The 21162-nt window shown below is 37.3% G+C and overlaps 1 long non-coding RNA gene across 1 annotated transcript in view; it reads left to right on the top strand.

Annotated features, from left to right (window-relative positions):
* Positions 1–8745, top strand: part of LOC139042724 (uncharacterized) — a 232482-nt gene extending 223737 nt beyond the window's left edge. The window contains exons 3-4 of the long non-coding RNA XR_011499789.1: positions 3226–3348; positions 6664–8745. This is a non-coding gene — a long non-coding RNA (uncharacterized lncRNA). The remainder of the gene's footprint in view (positions 1–3225; positions 3349–6663) is intronic.
* Positions 8746–21162: the final 12417 nt, after the last annotated feature.

The following is a 21162-nucleotide window of genomic DNA, read 5'->3' as shown; positions in this document are numbered from 1 at the left end:
CTTTATGGGGGAAAAATCATCCAATTCCTTTTGCCATCTTCTGTAACACAGAATTTAGAGACGATTTCATCAAGGAACCATCAATTCTATTTTCTGTTTGTATCTGCTCACTGAACCAATGGCATGACAACCTTTCCATCACTGTCCCGGTTCAAAAATGTCATTGCTTCCTCTAGAAAAGAATAGTTATCTTTATTACACAAACATATATCTTAAATCTCTGTAGAGTAATTCAGTCAACTCTTCCTTAGGAAACAATAGTTGCGTGGTGGTGGTATTATTGTTTTAACCAGCACTTTCTAAATAGACAAGTGATTATTTCCGAATTTGATGCCCAGTGCTTTTTGACTTATACCCTCCCCAAATCCCCTGCATCACCATCTAGGCATATTTTGTAAATAATAAATTTCTTTTATTTGTATTCTACTTCTAGCTTTTCACAGCTTTTTTTTTTTAGTTCCAATTGCTTACTTAAGCGCAAAACACTCATGCTTGACAGGGCCGTGACTAGTACCCAGATTTTCTGTGCTTCTCAGAATGACCTGTCCTGGTCTAAGGGGCAGTGGCGGTGTTAGGAGGATAGTCAGCCACTCGTTTAGGAAGATATTCAAAGTAATGGGGCTGAAATCATTTAGTACAGGCTAATATTAGGCTCAATCGTATATGTCAGAGCCCAAATCTGTGATCACTGCCCCCCAAATTCTACAACACACTGATGTAAAGATGTCTGTCTTGCATTGAAATTATTTTAAGTGACTACGCCCTCTAGTAAATTTTAAATTTCTCAAGAATTATATGTCTTTTTTATGTTTATATTTTCTTAGTTTCCTAGCACAATGCTTACACATTGTAGTTAGCTTGATGTTTATGGAATGAAAGAACTATTTACCTGTAAGTCACACTGTTAGTATAGTATCTGCAATTAGAATTTCAGAAAAATAAGTATTCATACAGGTATACTTCATTTTATAGCACTCTGCAAATGTTGCTTTTTTCTCTTTTAGAAGTTGAAAGTTAGTGGCAACCTTGCGTCCAGCAAGTCTGTTGGTGCCATTTTTCCAACAGCATTTGCTCGCTTCATGTCTCAGTGTCACATTTTGGTAATTCTTGCAATATTTCAAACCTTTTTATTATTATACTTGTTGTGGTGATCTATGATCAGTGATCTTTGATGTTACTATTGTAATTGTTTTGGGGTGCCACAAACCACGCCCATATAAGATAGTGAACTTAATTTATAAATGTTGTGTTCAGACTGCTCCACTGATAGACGGTTCCTCACCTCTCTCCCTCTCCTTGGGCCTCCCTATTCCCTGAGACACAACAATATTGAAATTGGACTAATTAATAACCCTACAATGGCTTCTAAGTGTTCAAGTGAAAGAAGGAGTCGCATGTCTCTCACTTTAAACCAAAAACTAGAAATGATTAAGTTTAGTGGGGAAGGCATGCCGAAAGCTGAGACAGGGTGAAAGCTAGGCCTCTTGCACCGAACAGTTAGCCAAGCTGTGACTGCAAAGGAAAAGTTCTTGAAGGAAATTAAGTGTTACTCCAGTGAACACACAAATGATAAGAAAGCAACACAGCCTTATTGCTGACATGGACAAAGTTTTAGTGGTCTGGATAGAATCAAACCAGCCACAACATTCCCTTAAGCCAAAGCCTAATCAAGAGCAAGGCTCTAACTCTCTTCCATTCTATGAAGCCTAAGAGAGGGGAGGAAGCTGCATAAGAAAAGCTTGAAACTAGCAGAGGTTTGTTCATGAGGTTTAAGGAAAGATGCCATCTCCCTAAAATGAAAGTTCAAGGTAAAGCATCAAGTGCTGATGTAGAAGCTGCAGAAAATTATCCAGCAGATCCAGCTAAGATAATTAATGAAGGTGGCTATACTAAATGACAGATTTTCAATGTAGACAAAACAGCCTTATATTGGAAGAAGATGCCATGTAGGCCTTTCATAGCTAAAGAGGAGAAGTCAATGCCTGGCTTCAAAGCTTCAAAGGACAGGCTGACTCTCTTGTTAGGGACTAATGCAGCTGGTGACTTCAAGTTGAAGCCAATGCTTATTGACCATTATGAAATTCCTAGGGCCCTTAAGAATTATGCTAAGTCTACTCTGCCTGTGCTGTATAAATGAAACAACAAAGCCTGGGTGACAGCACATCTATTTACAACATGCTTTACTGAATATTTTAAGCTCACTATTGAGACCCACTGCTCAGAAAAAACGATTTCATTCAAAATATGACTACTCATTGACAATGCACCTGGTCACCCAAGAGCTCTGATGGAGATGTACCAGAGATTAATGTTTTCATGCCTGCTAACAATATCCATTCTGCAGCCCAGCAACTGATAATTCAATAAAGAAGATATGGTATGTATATCCAATGGAATACTACTCAGCCATAAAAAAGGATAAAACCGTCCCATTCACAACAACATGGATGGACCTTGATGGTATTATGTTAAGTGAAATAAGCCAGATAGAGAAAGACAAACTCTGTATGACTCCACTCATAGGTGGAAGTTAAACATATGGACAAAGAGAACTGATTGGTGGTTACCAGGGGAAAGGAGGGTGGGGGGAGGGCATAAAGGGTGAGGTGGTGCATCTACGACATGACTGACAATAATGTACAACTGAAATACCGCAAGGTTGTAAACTATCATAATCTTAATAAAAAGTTAAAAAAAAGGTCAAATATCAGAAATTGCAAAAAAAACAAAGACAAAAACAAAAAAAAAGTTACCATTTTCTGACCTTCCCACAAATGCTCAGTAGATCTGTGGTGGAGCCCAGAAATCTGAATTTTTAAGCATCCTCAGGAGATTCTAATGAAGCTGAGGCTGACCTTGTTTGAGAAACACTGCTCTAACCCCTTCCAATATTTGATTAAATTGAACAGGATAGTTTTGTGAAATGATTTAGAATTATAACCAATTCCCCAAATCAGTTCACCTCCCTACTCCCTCAAAGCTCAAATTCCTAAACTGTAATTTTTCCAGACAGATTTTTTTTTAGAATGTTGTTTTAACCCTATGGAGAACAGTTTTGATGCGGTTTAGGTATATTAGCCGTGTGAATCTTCTGATGCATTCAGAAATCCTGTAAGATTTCAGTGACATGTAATAAAAACCTTAAATGTCAATTCACTGCCTCCTCCATCTTCAGAGTAGAAGTTGGCTTATATCCTACACTACTAACATAAACTTTGCTTACAGACTGATTACGACCGTGGATTGCCAATTCCTGTACCACAACAATTAATGGTCTTGTGATCTTCCATACATACCCAGAGCGAGGTATCCCTCGCTTCAGCAACACTAAAATGCAGACTTTCTAAGGTAAGAAATTTTCTAGTTGTGACTGATGGCAAACTGACTTTAGTCAGGTCATCTGACAGATGGCCACAGGATCCTGATTTAAGACTAATATAGCTCCCGCTGTGTACTAGGAATGATTAGAAGCGCTTCATAAACATGAATTCATTTAAACCTCACAACAGTGTGATGATTTAGATATCTGTTTTCATCACTTAACGTATGAGGGCACTGAGGCAGAGTTCAAGTTACCCAGTGATGAAACAGCAGAACTTGGATTCACCACTAGGCGGTCCAGCTCCAACTCTGCACCACTACACTACACCACCTTTCAATACAGATTGTTTGAAGATGGCAATTATCTCAATGTTGGTTTTCTGTGTTTTCTATGATCTCGGTTAAATAGCACTGATTGGTTGTCAGGGCACCAGGGCTGGCCCTTGGTCAGAGCCTGGGTAGCATACAGGTTGTCAGGTCCTCAGAGGATAGCAAAGGCTAAATCTTCAGTCGATGGCCCCAGGAAAGAACTCAGGCTGGTATGAGTGACGACAGACTGACTCAAGAGTCAAGGCGCCATGCTACTGGAAGTGACCTTAGTCAACTTCAAGAGGGTGTCAGCCAATAACATCCCAAGCCTACCAGATCACTCGTAAGTACCACAAGGAAAAAGAAAGTCTCAATTATTAGCGAAGCTTTCCGTCGAAGGCTAATAACAGATCCTAAACCATGGAAAAGATTATCTCAGCTGGCCTCATTTCTAAAAATATCGGACTCACGGACATCCATTATTAAAGAAAATGTTTTGTATTTTAAAAATAGGTAGAATCCGTATACTTGGGACAGTCAAGATGTAGCAGTGCTCATTAGAGGCCTGCTTTCATTTGGAGTTTCTTATTCACTTATCCAGATGCATGAGGCCTGAATTAGCCATGAAGCTAAAATCACTGATCGTTTTCAATTGGCATTCAATACTACTTACTACTTACTACTTACTAGAAACTGGTTTGCAAAACTCAGACAAAAAAAGTCTTAACAATCATGTGGTTCCAGTTTTAAATTGTACTTCCATGGCTAATAGTAGTCTTAAGTTCTTAAATATGAGCTCGTAATTCAGAAAACTGTCCCAATCCAAAATAAACTCTTCTAGAACTAACTCTGCATTACAGTGACCCAACAGATTTAATTATTGTCCAGGTTATTTTGACCAACAATTCTACAGAACTTATGTTCATTAAATCCCTAGGAAATTACTTGTATTTTTAACAAATTCTGTAGCTGAGGCAGTGGCTTTTTTTCTCCCTACAATCTTGTAAACTTTAAAAACTTACAAGGTTTCCAGTGTCAGCTCTTACAAACCTAACCCTCTAGCAGGCAAGGTCATACAAACTAATGTTGAACAAAAAGGAAAGACCAGATGAATGTTGCATTTCAGTTCTCTGTGGCATCACCATCTCATGACATGCAGGATGACCCACGAGAAAGGAGGGCACCAGCAATGAAATCTAATTAGATAACCGGTGAAATCTGGCCAATGTCTAATTAATCCAAAAAATTCAAGATAAGAAAAATCTTGGATAAAAACTCCCGGTATAATAGTCAACAACGTCAAGGTCTGATTGGACCATGTTTAGCAATCGATATCTTACAGATAATTATGATGAAGCTTAAGGCTGTTGCCTCTTGCACCCTATCTGCCAAACTCAAGCCTCTATTTGGCACCCTGAGCTTTCTATTTAATTTTAATTAGCTTCCTCAGAGTAAATTTAGGGTAAATGTTATCTAATAATTGTGAAACTTCTAAATAAATTAATGCACATTCATATGAAAGAGATTAATTCCAGGATAGTCTCTATGATCTCTCTGAGAAACGGCGTCCCATGTTGCACTGTGCTTTGAATGAATTGAATTTTTACTGGAAAAGTTTACAGTCAGTCCATGATTTACATTGAACGAGTATCTCTACGGCTATAACATGTTAAATCTCAACTATAAAAATCAAAATTATGTATTTATCGCCTATCTATATCTATCTATCTACCTACCTACCTACCTATCTACCTATCTATCTATCTTTAGTTTTGTCTGTGGTAACACTATCTTCCAACAACAAAAACAAATATTTTCAGGTCCTTCTCTATAAAATATGACCACAGAAAACATGAAAAGATTTGCCTTGTCTTTGTAATTATCCTAACTTTAAGTTAAAAAGCAAATACAATTTTAAAAATCCCCATGTCAGAGATTTCTAACACCAAGTGTTTATATGTCCTAAGACAGTTGGTTCATAAATTTGCCGAGGTCTTATCTCTTCAATATATCCTTATTTAGTAGCCACTCTTGTTCTCTACAGCAGCTTAGCTTAGAACACGCAGCTATCTCAATAACTGAAAGGTAGATTAATAATAAAAAGTCATACCTAAATCAAAGTGATTTTTGCTTTCACATTAAGACAGATCCTTCGTTAAAATCAAAATGTCGCATTGAATTAAAAATCTGTCAGATAGCCAACAGACTCAGTGTGATCAGGGAATTCCCTCTGTCCTCTGGAACTCTTTTGGCTACAACAGTCCCTCATTCTTTTAGATCCAATGCTTTTTTTGGAAGTCTTTTTGCAAAAATACAACTGTACTTACTTCTAATATTAATATTAAAACTGTGGTTTAAATGTACTCTGTGTTAAAAAGACACAACAAAAATAAATGATTACAAATAACTCCATACCAAAAGTGTCATCTGTCAGCTACTAAAATGAAGAAATTAGTGTTCAGAGAGAAGCCTCCTAAAATGACCAAAATATTAAATTATGTATTTTATTTCCTAACTTTATTGTTGGATGTTATTTAAATATAATAGTTAGACTTTAATATATTAACTAAAATTAACAAGTGTATACATTTTTTTAAAGTTTCAAGAGATGCAGTCATGTGACATGTTTACACAAGCTTATTCAACACTCATAATAATTAAGCTGTGTTGGCACCAGCCCCATGGCCGAATGGTTAAGTTCGTGCACTCCGATTTTTCGGCCCAGGGTTCTCCAGTTCGGAGCCTGGGCACGGACCTAGCACCACTCATCAAGCCATGCTGAGGCAGCATCCCACATAGCAGAGCCGGAAGGACCTACAACTAGAATATACAACTATGTACTGGTGGACTTTGGGAAGAAGAAAAATAATAATAATTAACCGGTGTTAATTTAAACATCAATAATAGTACAACTAGGAAAAACAAATCATGTTTACAAAGTCCATTAACCCATAATAATACTCAGTAAAATTTTTAGTTTCACTATATAAATTACCAAAGTTTTCATAGGATTTGTAACATTTTCTTTTACAGAAACCCCCAAGTACAATCAGATTCCTTTCATCAACTGCTTCTCAGAGATTGGGTCAAGATCTAGGAGCACAAAGGAAGAACTTTAGCAGAAATACTCTGAGAAGGAGCTTGACAAGATTTTTCTGCTTACCCACATGACCCAGACATTACAGGACAAGGCTGACACACCTCACTGGTGAAAATTACCTATACCAGTCAACAGCCCGATTGGTGGACTACTTCTAAAACTCCAGTGGACATAACAGTGCCACCAGCTGAGATGATTGTGCAGATCCTTCTGGAAAAGTGCCTTAGCGTCTGAATTTACACAAAGCTGCTCTGTTCAGACAGAACCCATCTTATCTCCAGAGAACTAATATTCAAAGCTTGTGAACTGTGTCACTGGGAAGTGACAAATTCTATTCTGTACTGAACTGGTTCTTAAAAACTGAGACTGGGCTTCGAAGTAAGAGAAAAAGAGACAGTGGTTCTCAACAAATTCCGCTGAGGTGTAGACACATCTCTCCAGTGAGAGAGAGACTTCTCGACTGTTGCTAAAATTAGTCCTGTTAATATTAGTAATATTCTACTTAATTACTTTTCTTTACTATTCCTATTTAATGTTAATAGGTTTATTTACCATTTAATGTACTGAGAATTTACAAAGTTGAAATCGTTAACTAGATCATTATTATTTTGTCGATAAGGGGTTTTTCCATCGCTGTTACAGTATTTTCCTGGATACAGAGGGTCCAAACTAGGGGATAAATAAACACAAAGTGTATTTTCTCAAACTTAAAAGTCAAGTCTAAAGTTATCTTTGTAATAAGGATTTAATATCCCTGTAATTATATTTAGTGCTATTGTTCTTTGTTAACTGGTTCCGCTATCTTGCTACAAAGATGTCTTTAGACAAGTGGTGTTGCCCTGATTGTAAAGAGCCGTGTCTCCCCACTCTGGCTCTAGGCCATTGGTTACTCCAGACGAGACTTGTTCAAAATGATTATTCTGAAGCTGACCTGGATCGAATGTTCAGAGCTAGTTTTTGCCCTCAGTGTCACCACTCAATTGCAGGCCTTATGCAGCCTCCTTTTCCCGTTGAGTGGGCTCCCTCAAATTTTGCCAGGTGGACACATGAGAAGGCCTTTCATCCCGTTTACCAAGGCCCTCCTCTGATTAGAAAAAAAATATATCAATCCAGACTGGTTTCCTTTAATGCTGCATTATATTTTATTTTGTCCAGGACCAATAAATTCTTAGACGACAGGCTTGGTGGTTATATTGAAATGGCATCTAAAAGAAAAATAACTTTCACCAATTCTTCAATTCCTTTACTGGATGACTCTGTTCCTGAGGGTTCTCCCATGGAGGACACAGACTTTGCGTCTTCAAACAATGGTTTTATTTCTGAGGAGCTTTTCATGGAGAACCCAGACTGCTTTTAGCTTGCTCCCTTGTTCTGCTATCCAGCTAAGATCGTTGCCTCTTTCTATATTCATTAAGGGATTAGTCATTCCCTTAATGCTAAGCATAACACTGTAGGACTAGGTAATTTAAATCCACTAAAAGCCTCACTCAAATTCAATGGCTAAAAATGAATATAGTACTTACCTTATAGTTGCCTACTTGTATAAGAATTTTCCTCAAGAGTTTCTGTGTTCAAAGAAGATGACCAAAACATACCACAAGCGTAAAAATTGTAGTAGAAGTTATGGGAAGCAAAGGGAAAGGATTTGGACAAATGAGTGAATTCCGAAATAAAAAGAATAATATATTTCTGATCCTTACAAATATGTAGATGTTTATTCCGTTTTGTTTGTTTTCTTCACAATACTTTTAGGAGAAAAGAAAAAAATACCCATTTCTATCTCAATGCATTTATACTCAATGTTTAGATACAATTTTCCAGAAAGTTCTTGAAAATTTTATTTTAACCCTATGAGAGAAGTTGCTTATAATCATTTGAAGCATCAAGATTTTCTGTAAGAGCCCAATGAGCTGTACAACACCAGAGCATTGTGTCTCATCACGTTGTTTCAAAGCTTTCTTCTTCTTTGCTGTCAAAGTTATTTTGCCTATAAAATAAATGTTTGCTTACAGATGAATTATTAGTAGAGAGTGATTTATAATTGTTTTTCTATGAAAAGTATTTTTGGCCATCGAAATCCTTGTGTTCATTCGTCGTGCTTCATATTTATTGTAAATGAACATGACACGCCTCAATGCATAATATTCCTTTTTTTTTCTCATTTATCCATTCATCCGGTAAATACTTGAGTTGGCACTCTGTATCAGGTACCACTGTAAGCACTACAGATATAATGTCAAGCAAAAACATGCGCAATCTCTGCCCTCACAATATTGAAAAATACAGTGGTGGAGACAAACGATAATGAAGTAATTCTACAAATTAAAATAAAGTTACAACTCGGATAAGGTCTAGAAAGAGAGTTTCACAGAGCTGTGAGAGCAGTTAATGGTGGATTCGGCCCAGGCAGTGACACTGAGATGACATCTGAAGGATACACAGGAGTCAGGTGAACAAGTGAGGGAGGGAAGAACATTCTATGCAGAGGTCATGTGCATAACTCCATGAGACAAAATAGAAAAAAGATTATGAGAGGGTGAGACGGTCATCGTGGTTTGAGCGTGGCATACCATGAGGCTGGACAGGTAGGTAGGGGCCAAACCGCTTGAGGACTTAGACCTCGTGCAGCAGCTCTCTCTTGATCTTAAGTGCAAAGAGCAGCCAAAAATCCTCCATAGACCACTCTCCGGACTTTCATGACTGACACAATTGCACGTCAAAATGGCAATGCTCTTCTGGAGAATTTCAGGAAACCCTCTGGGAAACTGACTAAGTTTATCTCGCTGAAAAATGACAATGGCAACTGATTACATAGCACTTGCTATTGAGGTACTATTCTAAGTGTTTCACATACATCATTTAATCTTCTCAATAATGCCCTGAGGTACGTCCTGTAATCATCACCAGTTTGGAGATGAGGAAACAAAAGCACAGAGACCTTCAGTAACTTGTCTACGTTCAAACAGCTATTAAATTGTGAAACTGAGGTTTGAACCCAGGTTGTTCGTCTCCCAAGCTTCTGCTTTTTAAGCATAATACTTTTTCTGTCCCTCTATACTAATAAGTATATGTTGGTACGAGTATTCAGCAACACTAATAGTTGTAAGTTTATCACAGTTTTCATACAAAAAGTGTGATTTTGCATGAAGAATTAGAGGAAGCGGGAGAAGTATTTTTTTTTCTGAATAACACTGCATGGGGGTGGTAAATGGAGAAGGGGATACTGGGTATTCTCATGTAGTCCCTACTGCCAGTAAAACAACCCAGGAATCCTTGGGACCTGAACTTCTTGTGTTCAGCTGCTTAGCTTCCAGATTTTTAAGTGGATTCACATCCAACACTTAGAGAAATGCCTGTGATTAGTTGAAACAGAGACCACACGAAAAATGCTACTTCGTGGGCGCATTTAAAAAGAAGTTAAAAGCCAAAGTAACAAATAAAACAAATACATTTCAATCTTTAGAAAATTAAGAGCTTAGAATAGGATTGTTGTACTTGGAGTTTAATTATAAGTTATGAGAGCATAGTAATATGTAATGTTATCATCCAGTCTCTAGTGAATGTGTGCAGAACCTTGTGAGATAATGCATTGATGGCTATGTTAAGTGCAGTTGCAGTTTTGTGCTGGTATTTAAAAAAACTGTCTAGGTTATTGTAACTGTCTTTCCATTCTCAAGTTATATGTATGTTGTAATTAAATGAATTCATGTTTTCGGAAGACCACAATGATAGGAAAGTAGAACCTACAACCTATTTATCACAGTTACAAGAAACATAATCACAAGCGGGTTTTTACCTATAAATTCATAGGTTACACGCTCACTTTTAAAGATAGAAGTTATTTTTTTAAAAAACTTGAACATTTAAAATGATGAATCATGCTGTTTTAGATAACATTTTACTGGCAATATCAAACAGAGATCTAGATAATGGGTTGATTACTTTTATGGAACTGACATACACCAACAAAAATATATACTGGCAGCCAATTATTTGAGAGTTTTTCCAGACTGTGCACTATTGTTCATTTTCTCGCCAACAAAAGGTCTCATTTGGAAAGAAATTTCATGCCAATTACTGACAATCAATTACCGTAGTGAAAATGGAAAGGGAGATGACCTGCTTTCACCTGGGAAACTTTTTAATGCTATGTTGACATTTTAGGGGGAAAGGTTGTTTTTTCTTTTAAGGGTGAAATTTGTTATTTTTCTTTTTTTTTTATTAAGTTAATGATAGGTTACAATCATGTGAAATTTCAGTTGTACATTAATGTTTGTCAGTCGTGTTGTAGGTGCCCCACTTCACCCTTTGTGCCCACCCCCCACCCCACCTTTCCCCTGGTATCCACTAAACTGTTCTTAGTCCACATTTTTAAATTCCTCGTATGAGTGGAGTCATACACAGATTATCCTTCTCTCGCTGGCTTATTTCACTTAACATAATTCCCTCAGGGTCCATCCATGTTATTGCAAATGGAGTGATTTTGTTCTGTTTTGCAGCTGAATAGTATTCCATTGTATGTATGTACCACATCTTCTTTATCCAATCGTCTGTTGATGGGCACTTAGGTTGCTTCCATGTCTTGGCTATTGTAAATAATGCTGCAATGAACATTGGGGTACATAGGACTTTTGGGATTGCTGACTTCAAGCTCTTTGGATAAACACCCAGTAGTGGGATGTCTGGATCGTATGGTAGTTCTATTTTTAATTTTTTGAGGAATCTCCATACTGTTTTCCATAGTGGCTGCACCAGTTTGCATTCCCACCAGCAGTGTATGAGGGTTCCTTTTGCTCCACAACCTCTCCAACATTTGTTACTATTAGTTTTAGATATTTTTGACATTCTAATGGGTGTAAGGTGATATCTTAGTGTAGTTTTGATTTGCATTTCCCTGATGATCAGCGATGATGAGCATCTTTTCATGTGCCTATTGGCCATCTGTATATCTTCTTTGGAGAAATGTCTGTTCATGTCTCCAGCCCATTTTTTGATTGGGTTGTTTGATTTTTTGTTGTTGAGTTGCGAGAGTTCTTTATATATTATGGATATTAAGCCTTTGTCAGATATATGACTTGCAAATATTTTTTCCCAGTTAGCAGGTTGTTTTTTTGTTTCAATCCTGTTTTCATTTGCCTTGAAGAAGCTGTTTAGTCTGATGAAGTCCCATTTGTTTATTCTTTCTATTGTTTCCCTTCTCTGAGACGGCATGGTGTCTGAAAAGATCCTTTTAATACTGATGTCAAAGAGTGTGCTGCCTACATTTTCTTCTAGAAGCCTTATGGTTTCAGGTCTTACCTTTAAGTCTTTGATCCATTTTGAGTTTATTTTGGTGAATGGTGAAAAATAATGGTCAATTTTCATTCTTTTACATGTGGCTTTCCAGTTTTCACAGCACCATTTGTTGAAAAGACTTTCTTTTCTCCATTGTATGCCCTCAGCTCCTTTGTCAAAGATAAGCTGTCCATAGATGTGTGGTTTTATTTCTGGGCTTTCAATTCTGTTCCATTGATCTGTGCACCTGTTTTTGTACCAGTACCATGCTGTTTTGATTACTGTAGCTTTGTAGTATGTTTTGAAGTCAGGGATCGTGATGCCTCCCGTTTTGTTCTTTTTTTCTCAGGATTGCTTTAGAAATTCGGGGTCTTTTGTTGCCCCATATGAATTTTAGGATTCTTTGTTCTAATTCTGTAAAGAATGTCATTGGGATTCTGATTGAGATGGCGTTGAATCTGTAGATTGCTTTAGGTAGAACGGACGTTTTAACTATGTTTATTCTTCCAATCCATGTACATGGAATGTCTTTCCATCTCCTTATGTCGTCATCCAATTCTCTCAGAAAGGCCTTGTAATTTTCATTATATAGGTCCTTCACTTCCTTAGTTAAATTTACCCCAAGGTATTTTATTCTTTTTGTTGCGATTGTGAATGGTATTGTATTCTTGAGTTCTTTTTCTGTTAGTTCATTATTGGAGTATAGAAATGCTACTGATTTATGTAAGTTGATTTTGTACCCTGCAGCTTTGCTGTAGTTGTTGATTACTTCTAAGAGTTTTCCAATGGATCCTTTGGGGTTTTCTATATATAAGATCATGTCGTCTGCAAACAGCGAGAGTTTCATTTCTTCCCTCCCTGTTGGTATTCCTTTTATTCCTTTTTCTTGCCTGATTGCTCTGGCCAGGACCTCCAGTACTATGTTGAATGAGTGGTGATAGAGGGCATCCTTGTCTCGTTCCTGTTTTCAGGGGGATGGCGTTCAGTTTTTGCCCATTGAGTATGATGTTGGCTATGGGTTTGTCATATATGGCCTTTATTATGTTGAGGTAGTTTCCTTCTGTGCCCATTTTGTTCAGAGTTTTGATCATAAATGGCTGTTGGATCTTGTCAAATGCCTTCTCTGCATCTATTGAGATGATTATGTGGTTTTTATTCCTCATTTTGTTGATGTGGTGTATCACGTTGATTGATTTGCGGATGTTGAACCATCCCTGTGTCCCTGGTATGAATCCTACCTGATCATGATGTATGATCCTTTTGATGAATTGCTGAATTCTGGTTGCCAAAATTTTGTTTAGAATTTTTGCATCTATGTTCATCAGTGATATTGGCCTGTAGTTCTCTTTTTTCGTGGTGTCTTTGTCAGGTTTTGGTATCAGCATGATGTTGGCCTCATAGAATGTGTTAGGAAGTGGTCCATCTTCCCTAATTTTTTGGAATAGCTTGAAAAGGATAGGTATTAAATCCTCTGTGAAAGTTTGGTAGAATTCCCCAGGAAAGCCATGTGGTCCTCTGGTTTTATTCTTTGGGATGTTTTTGATTGCTGTTTCAATCTCTTTCCTTGTGATTGGTCTGTTCAAATTGTCTGCCTCTTCTTGGGTGAGCTTTGGGAGATTGTAGGAGTCCAAGAATTTGTCCATTTCCTCTAGGTTATCCTTTCTGTTGGCATATAGTTTTTCGTAGTATTCTCTTATAATCCGTTGTATTTCTGCAGAGTCTGTTGTTATTTCTCCTCGCTCATTTCTGATTTTTGTTTATTTGAGCTTTCTCCCTTTTTTTCTTTGTGCATCTGGCTAGGGGTTTGTCAATTTTATTTATCTTCTCAAAAAACCAGCTCTTTGTTTCATTGATCCTTTCTACCACATTTTTCGTTTCAATAGCATTTATTTCTGCTCTGATTTTGATTATTTCTCTCCTGCTGACTTTGGGCTTTATTTGTTCTTTTTTCTCTAGTTCAGTTAGGTGTAGTTTAAGATTGCTTACTTGGGATTTTTCTTGTTTGTTAGGATGTGCCTGTACTGCGATGGATTTTCCTCTTAATACAGCTTTTTCTGTATCCCATATGAGTTGGTATGGCATGCTATCATTTTCATTTGTTTCCAGGTATTTTTTTATTTCTTCTTTGTTTTCTTCAATGATCCATTGCTTGTTCAGTAGTGTATTGTTTAGTCTCCACACCTTTGTGCCTTTCTCAGCTTTTTGCTTGTAATTAATTTCTAGCCTTATAGCATTATGATAGGAGAAGATGCTTGTTATTATTTCAAATTTTTAAATTTGTAGAGGCTTGCCTTGTTTCCCAACATATGGTCTATCCTTGAGAATGTTCCATGTGCACTTGAGAAGAATGTGCATTCAGCTCTTTTAGGGTGAAGTGATCTATATATGTCTATTAAGTCCAATTGATTTAGTTTTTCATTGAACTCCACTATTTCCTTGTTGATTTTCTGTCTGGATGATCTGTCCATTGATGTGAGTGGGGTGTTGAGGTCTCCTACTATTATTGTGTTGTTTTTAACATCTTCCTATAGGTCTGTTAATAGTTGCTTTATGAATCTTGGTGCTCCTGAGTTGGGTGCATAGATATTTATAAGCGTTATTTCTTCTTGATGAAGTGTCCCTTTGATCATTATATCTTGTCCCTCTGTGTCTCTCTTTACCTGTCTTATTTTGAAATCCACTTTGTCTGATATAAGAATTGCAACACCTTCCTTTTTTTCTTGCTATTAGCTTGAAGTATTGTCCTCCACCCCTTCACCCTGAGTCTGTGTTTGTCCTTGGGGCTGAGGTGTGTTTCTTGGAGGCAACAAATTGTTGGATCTTGTTCTTTAATCCATTTTGCCACTCTGTGTCTTTTTATTGGAGAGTTCAATCCATTTACATTGAGAGTGATTATTGATGCATGTGGACTTAATGCTGTCAATCTGTCGCTCATTATCTTGTTTTCCTGCATTTCTTTTCCTGTGTGCTTTAGCCTACCCATTTAATACTGCAATTTCTTATGCTGGGTTTCTTAGATTTTTCCTTATTTATGATTTGTGACTCTGTTCTGTATTTTATTTTAGTGTCTACCCTGAAGTTTGTATTTAGAATCTCGTGTATAATATAGTCTATTCTCTGGTGGTCTCTTACTTACTTGGCCAATACTGATTTAGACCCTTTGCTCTTCCCCTCCTAAATAATTATTTTCATTTCTTATTCCAACTCGTGTTATGAATTTGTAGTTAGAGTGATAAGATTGTCCTTGCTTTGGTAGTTTCCTTACCTTTACCCTAATGCTATAGTTGAATATTTGCTATCCTGTTCTGGTTCTATCCATCGTTTTCCCTAGTCTGTGGACTGTGACCCCTTTCTCCCTTTTTTATTTTTTCCGGTATGAGAGCCTTCTTGAGGATTTCTTGTAGTGGAGGGCTTTTAGTTACAAATTCCCTTAACTTTTGTTTGTCTGGAAAAGATTTAATTTCTCCCTCATGTCTGAAGGAAATTCTTGCTGGATAGAGTATTCTTGGCTGAAGATGTTTATCTTTTAAAGCTTTGAATATGTCACTCCATTCTCTCCTAGCTTGTAATGTTTCTGTAGAGAAATCCACTGAAAGTCTGATATGGGCTCCTTTATAGGTTATTCTCTTCTTTTTTCTTACTTCCCTGAGTATTCTTTCTTTATCTTTCCATTTCTTGCCAATTGTACTACCATATGCCTTGCAGTAGGTCTTTGTACATTGACAAATCTAGGAGATCTGAAAGCTTCCTCTACACACATTTCTCCATCAGTCCCTAGATTTGGGAAGTTCTCTTCAATAATTTCGTTAAGCACACTTTCTGCTCCATTTTCCTTTTCCATGCTCTCAGGAATTCCTATGATCCTTAACTTCTTACTCCTCATTGAATCCACTATCTCTCGGAGATTTTCCTCGTTTTTTTTTAATTCTTAGTTCTCTTTCTTCCTCTGTCTGGAGCCATTCAGCCTGTCTATCTTCAATTATGTTAATTTGCTCTTCTATGGTGTCTACACGGGCATTCAGAGAATCCGTATTCTGTTTTATCTGCTCCATTGTGTTTTTCATCTCTAGTAATTCTGTTTGATTCTTCTTTATGATTTCAATCTCTTTTGTGAAGTAACTCCAGAACTCATGGGCCTGTTTCTCTATCTTTTTCTCTACCTCATTGAGTTTTTTGATTATAGCTTCTCTGAACTCATTATCACTTAGTTTACCTAATTCCAAGTCCTCAGGACTTAATTCTATGTTTTTATTGTTTTCCTTCTGGTCTGGGGCTTTTATAAATTGCTGGATGGTAGACGAGTGGTTTTTTCGCATGTGGGTAGAATTCGGTTGCAGTTACAGCCTGTCGCCACTAGATGGGGGTCGAGAGCCACGTGGTCTGAGCTCTCCACCTTCGGGCAAGATGGCGGCGCCCAGTGCCCTTTGCCGGGAGGGAGGGACTGCTATTCTCCCGTGCTGATCTGGATTCAGATCACTTCTGTTCTCTAATCTCCCGAGGCCCTGGGTTTATGGGGTCCCCACACACAGAAGCTTTCCCCCATCAACGGGTTTCCACTGAACCAGCGGCAGGAGTCCTGGATGATCCTCTGGTTGCGCGGCCCCTCCCCAGCTCCTTCCCGGACCCACGCAGCAGGGATCGCAGACTCTGGGGGTGGGAGCGAGGTTCTTTCCTACCTGTTCCAACGCCTCCGAGGCTGTCAGCAAGGTTTATGATCTCCGCCTTCTTGGTATTGTAGGTCTCTATCGTGTTGGCATTAGATTTATTCTCTGAAATTCAGTTTTTCCAATCCTTTGTTGTATTTTGGAGGGGAGAGAATCCTGGGTCAGCTCACCCTGCCATTTTCCTCCACCCCTTCTCTGGAAATTTGTTATTTTTCTATTGGTTTTTTCTCTCTGTCTCTTCTTCTGTCTCCCTGTCTCTGCAGTTGTTACTATATTACACAGTGTAAATTAAGTGTAACTATTTTAGTGCTGAAACACATTGGGTCAATGATTGAATAGACCTTTTGAACTGATGTCTGGGATGTTATAGTTAAATATTGCAATCCCTAGAAGTCTGCACTCTAATTGCTGCAAAATCTGTTTAGATAACAGATAGTGATAACTTGTATAACTTAGTAGTGAGTATTCATAAAATTGTTTTCACTGTAAAATGTATAGGTTACATTACTAGGTAATGCTCTGGTCTCGTGGATTATCCAAGAGCATTCTAAAATGGAGAGCTGCTCCCAGTGCCACCATGAGGATGTTGTACATCTAGTGAGATGCAAAATGCCAACTATGCTTTCTCCACTGCACCATGATGATGACACTCCTTGTCACCCAGTTACAGTAATCAGCCTGTTCCTCTAAATTATCTTCTTGCAATTCCTCCTCCTGTATTCTAAAACACTAAAATCTCATTTCATTAAATCCATGGATATTAGAAGACAGAGATTCAACTAGAATTTTTTAGAAACATAATGTAACATCGGGGAAAATGACATTAGGCTATATGGACTTGATAAAATTTTGAAATATGTTAGTTACATACTTCTCTCCAAAGGGAGATTTTAGGCAATTGTTCAGGGAATATAAACACTCCTTTTTATATTTTCCTTTGTCTTTCCCCCATTTTATCTCCTACAAAACTATCTTCATTGTTGAGATAAACTAAACACAATGTGCTGTTCAATGACCAGCAATCCCTCAGGAAAACATCCATAAGAATAAAAACTAGGCCACTTGCATTGATTAAAGAAAAAAGGTTTGTAATATCACATGGAATTAAAATCAGTTAAGGGACCTAGACTACACTTCATAGCACTAGCATCTTCTCTATGTCTTGTTTGCTTTTTATAGAAAACAGAGATTGTAGAAAAATTCTGAGTATATTGATCAAATTGTTTACATTGTCTTTAATAATATGGTGTGGTGATTACTTGACAGTACAGATGCATTAATGAAGAAATATTAATTGATCAACTACTATGTGTGCAGCAGTGTTGGTGGGGTTTGCTTTATGAATCTTATACTTTGAGCAAAGAGATAATATGTACAAATATGTGATAATTAAAGCTCGGTTAGAGACACTGTACTCAGAGATTCCTAATTATTAAGCGATCCTTTTAGGAAGTTTGAGTGTACACGCAGGAGATTGTCTAGAGTTTCAGGGTAGAGGTAGGTCAGTGGACGTGGCTGCTCAGGAGGCTATGAAGTTTGTACTATCTCCAAAACAACTTTTTATATGAGAAGCAAGGCCACCCCCTGTAAGATGTCAAGGCCAGGTCTCTTTGGATTTGGTGGGTGGTCATAAAAGCAAAATAGCGTAGTGAAAATAGCATTGGACTAGGAACTTGGAAACTTGGCTTCTAGCTCTTGTTCTTCTACTAAATAATGTGAGACCCTGAATAAATTACTTAATTTTTCTGTGATTTTTCTTCCTCATTTGTAAAGAGGTGCTAAGGAGGGGAAAGGTATGTTGAAAATAGATAAGCATTTTCCAGAAATAAATTTACATATTCAAAAACATGAATGGTGATATGTCTGTTATTGCAAATAGACGGAACTCTCCAGGGCCGCTGTGTACAGCCGCACGGACCACACACTGTACAACTAGAAGGAGATCTGTCCACATTGTAATCGATATTGTTGTGGGCACTCCACAGAAGTGGGGTGGATTTCCCCATACTGAAAATATAGTTCAGATGTCAACTGATAAAACCACAGACACACACTAAGAAAATATTTAAAAGTTTAGTACTTACATATAAAGCTTTCTAGAGAGAGCAGGGTGGCTCCCAAGCTGATCTGAAAATGGCTTGAGAGATCAGGAAAAGAAGATTTATGTGATGTGGTTGAGTCCAGGGTTAGGGTTCTTGCAAACAGTGCTGTGTTTATGTGGTTTAAACTTCCTGCTGGCACCAAAAAGGAGGGAGCACTCTAGCTTTCTTAACAGCTGGCCCAGATGTGGGGCAGAAGGGGAAGGAAGAGTGGTGGGAATTGAAAGCTGTCGGCAGTGAAACATCAAAAATTAAGTCAACCTCTACTATACCCATGGATGGTGCTCCCTAATGTCATGCAACTTGGCAGTCCTGAACTTATCATTTTACACTTAAATTGGCATAGTAAGTAGTCTCTAGTTCATAAAACATTTCTGCCTACATGTGAACTTCTTCGTCTCATCTCCTGATTTCCTAGATGAGAATACTGAGAATTTGAGAGGTAATTTTCTCGTCTATAAGCATAGCTAATAATATAAATCTATCAGCATATTACTTAAAATGCTCCTTAGTTGTGGAATTACTGGGTTTGAGTCTGCAAATATTGTATTGTCCAACAGAAAAAGAGAACATCCAAATGTTTATACTATGGAGCTGGGCAGCGTGTTTTTCCACTTCTGCAGTTTATTCCACAGACCACTACTAAGACTCTGTTGCATGCAGAGTACTTTGCTAGGTGCCGAGGGAATACAGAGATTAATAAAAACTAGTATCAGACTTCTAGGAGCTTGTCATATAAGACGTTGTTTGAATAATCATTTAGTGATGAATTCGCTTAGTATAGGAGGCAAATAGACACAATCCAAGTCCACAGCAAAGACTGCATTATGTTAATTTACTATAAAATTAGTTAAAATCTTTGCTTTTGCTTTCATAGATACCACTTTAATTGCTTGGACTGTATTGATTACAAGATCTATGCCCACAGCAAATTAGCAACCCAAATATTCTGAAGTTCAAGGGAAGCCACAGAAGTTAATTATTAGAAATTGTTTCACATTGCAAGTTATAATGTGGTATCAAGTATAATACATTCAACCTGTATATGTTTCAAGAGAAAGACTTTAACTGACAAATCATTTTAATTATCTTCTGCCTTTTTATGGTAAATGTTTATCCATATTTCCAAATGACATTTTGATGACAACTGAAGTACACTAAAACTGTTATTTTTATCATTGTCATTTTACTGCATTTATATGTATATATATTTTATCTCTAACAAAATTAAATTTAGGGCCAAAGTTAAAATGTTCTTAGTAACTTAATTTGGATTTATTTGACATTGGTAAGTTAATACACTATTATTGCTGTGATACTAAAGAATTCATCTATAATAGACAATAGAGGGATTACTTATTTGACTATGAAAATTGAATCAAATATCATAACTGATGCTTCTCTCTGTCTAATCTAGTCAATAAATATCTCTTAGGGTGTGGATGTGGCATGTCAATCCTTACAGTATTTTAGTTTTTATGAAAGAGAATTACACCAATGTAGCATGATATTAAATTAAGACGATTCATAAGGAAAGATATTAAAATAAAATTATGATTTCAAGTTTCAAGAAATCATTAGGGCAGAAACTTCCCATTCTTAGAAGCTTGAATAATGAAAGTAGAAAATAAATATATAAATTTAATAGCAAGGTAATACCATATTTTATCAAATCCAGGATGCCATCAATGGTAAGGTGCATTATATTTTTACACCAAGAAATAAAAATGATTCTACCTATTAAAATCTGACAGACCATGAATTTTTTTTTTTTTTGAGGAAGATTAGCCCTGAGCTATCATCTGCCGCCAATCCTCCTCTTTTTGCTGAGGAAGACTGGCCCTGAGCTAACATCTGTGCCCATCTTCCTCTATTTTATATGTGGGATGCCTGCCACAGCACGGCTTGACAAGCAGTGCATAGGTCCGCACCCAGGATTCGAACCAGCGAACCCTAGGCCGCCGAAGCGGAAACATGGGAACTTAACCGCTGGGCCACGGGGCTGGCCTCTGACGTACCATCAATTTTAAGGGGCATTTTGATTTCGGAGATGCTAAAATGTCAAAAAAATCACTTAAATATGGCATATCCTGAGATCTTCTTTGAACATTTAGCAACATTCATGTAAAGGAGCTCTGTACTCAATTCTGTACAAGATTTGATAATTAAGGTACCATATGGATCTCATTAAAGACAGTATATCCTGTAAGTTTCTACATTTGCAACACTGTTTCAAATGAAGTTTTTAGCATGAACAGCATAGAAGATTCATAATATGGCTTCATTGTGTATGTTGAAAATCTTGCCCCCCCCCCATTGTCTAATGTTTGTTTTTCATGCAGTGACTTCTGAGTAGATTGCTTGAATCTGCTTTAGCTACTTGATTTGGAAATTA

Source organism: Equus asinus, chromosome X, assembly GCF_041296235.1.
Source record: "Equus asinus isolate D_3611 breed Donkey chromosome X, EquAss-T2T_v2, whole genome shotgun sequence".
Classification (NCBI taxonomy): Eukaryota; Metazoa; Chordata; class Mammalia; order Perissodactyla; family Equidae; genus Equus; species Equus asinus.
Note: the sequence above shows the minus strand (reverse complement) of the source record. Positions and strands in the feature narration are given on the sequence as shown.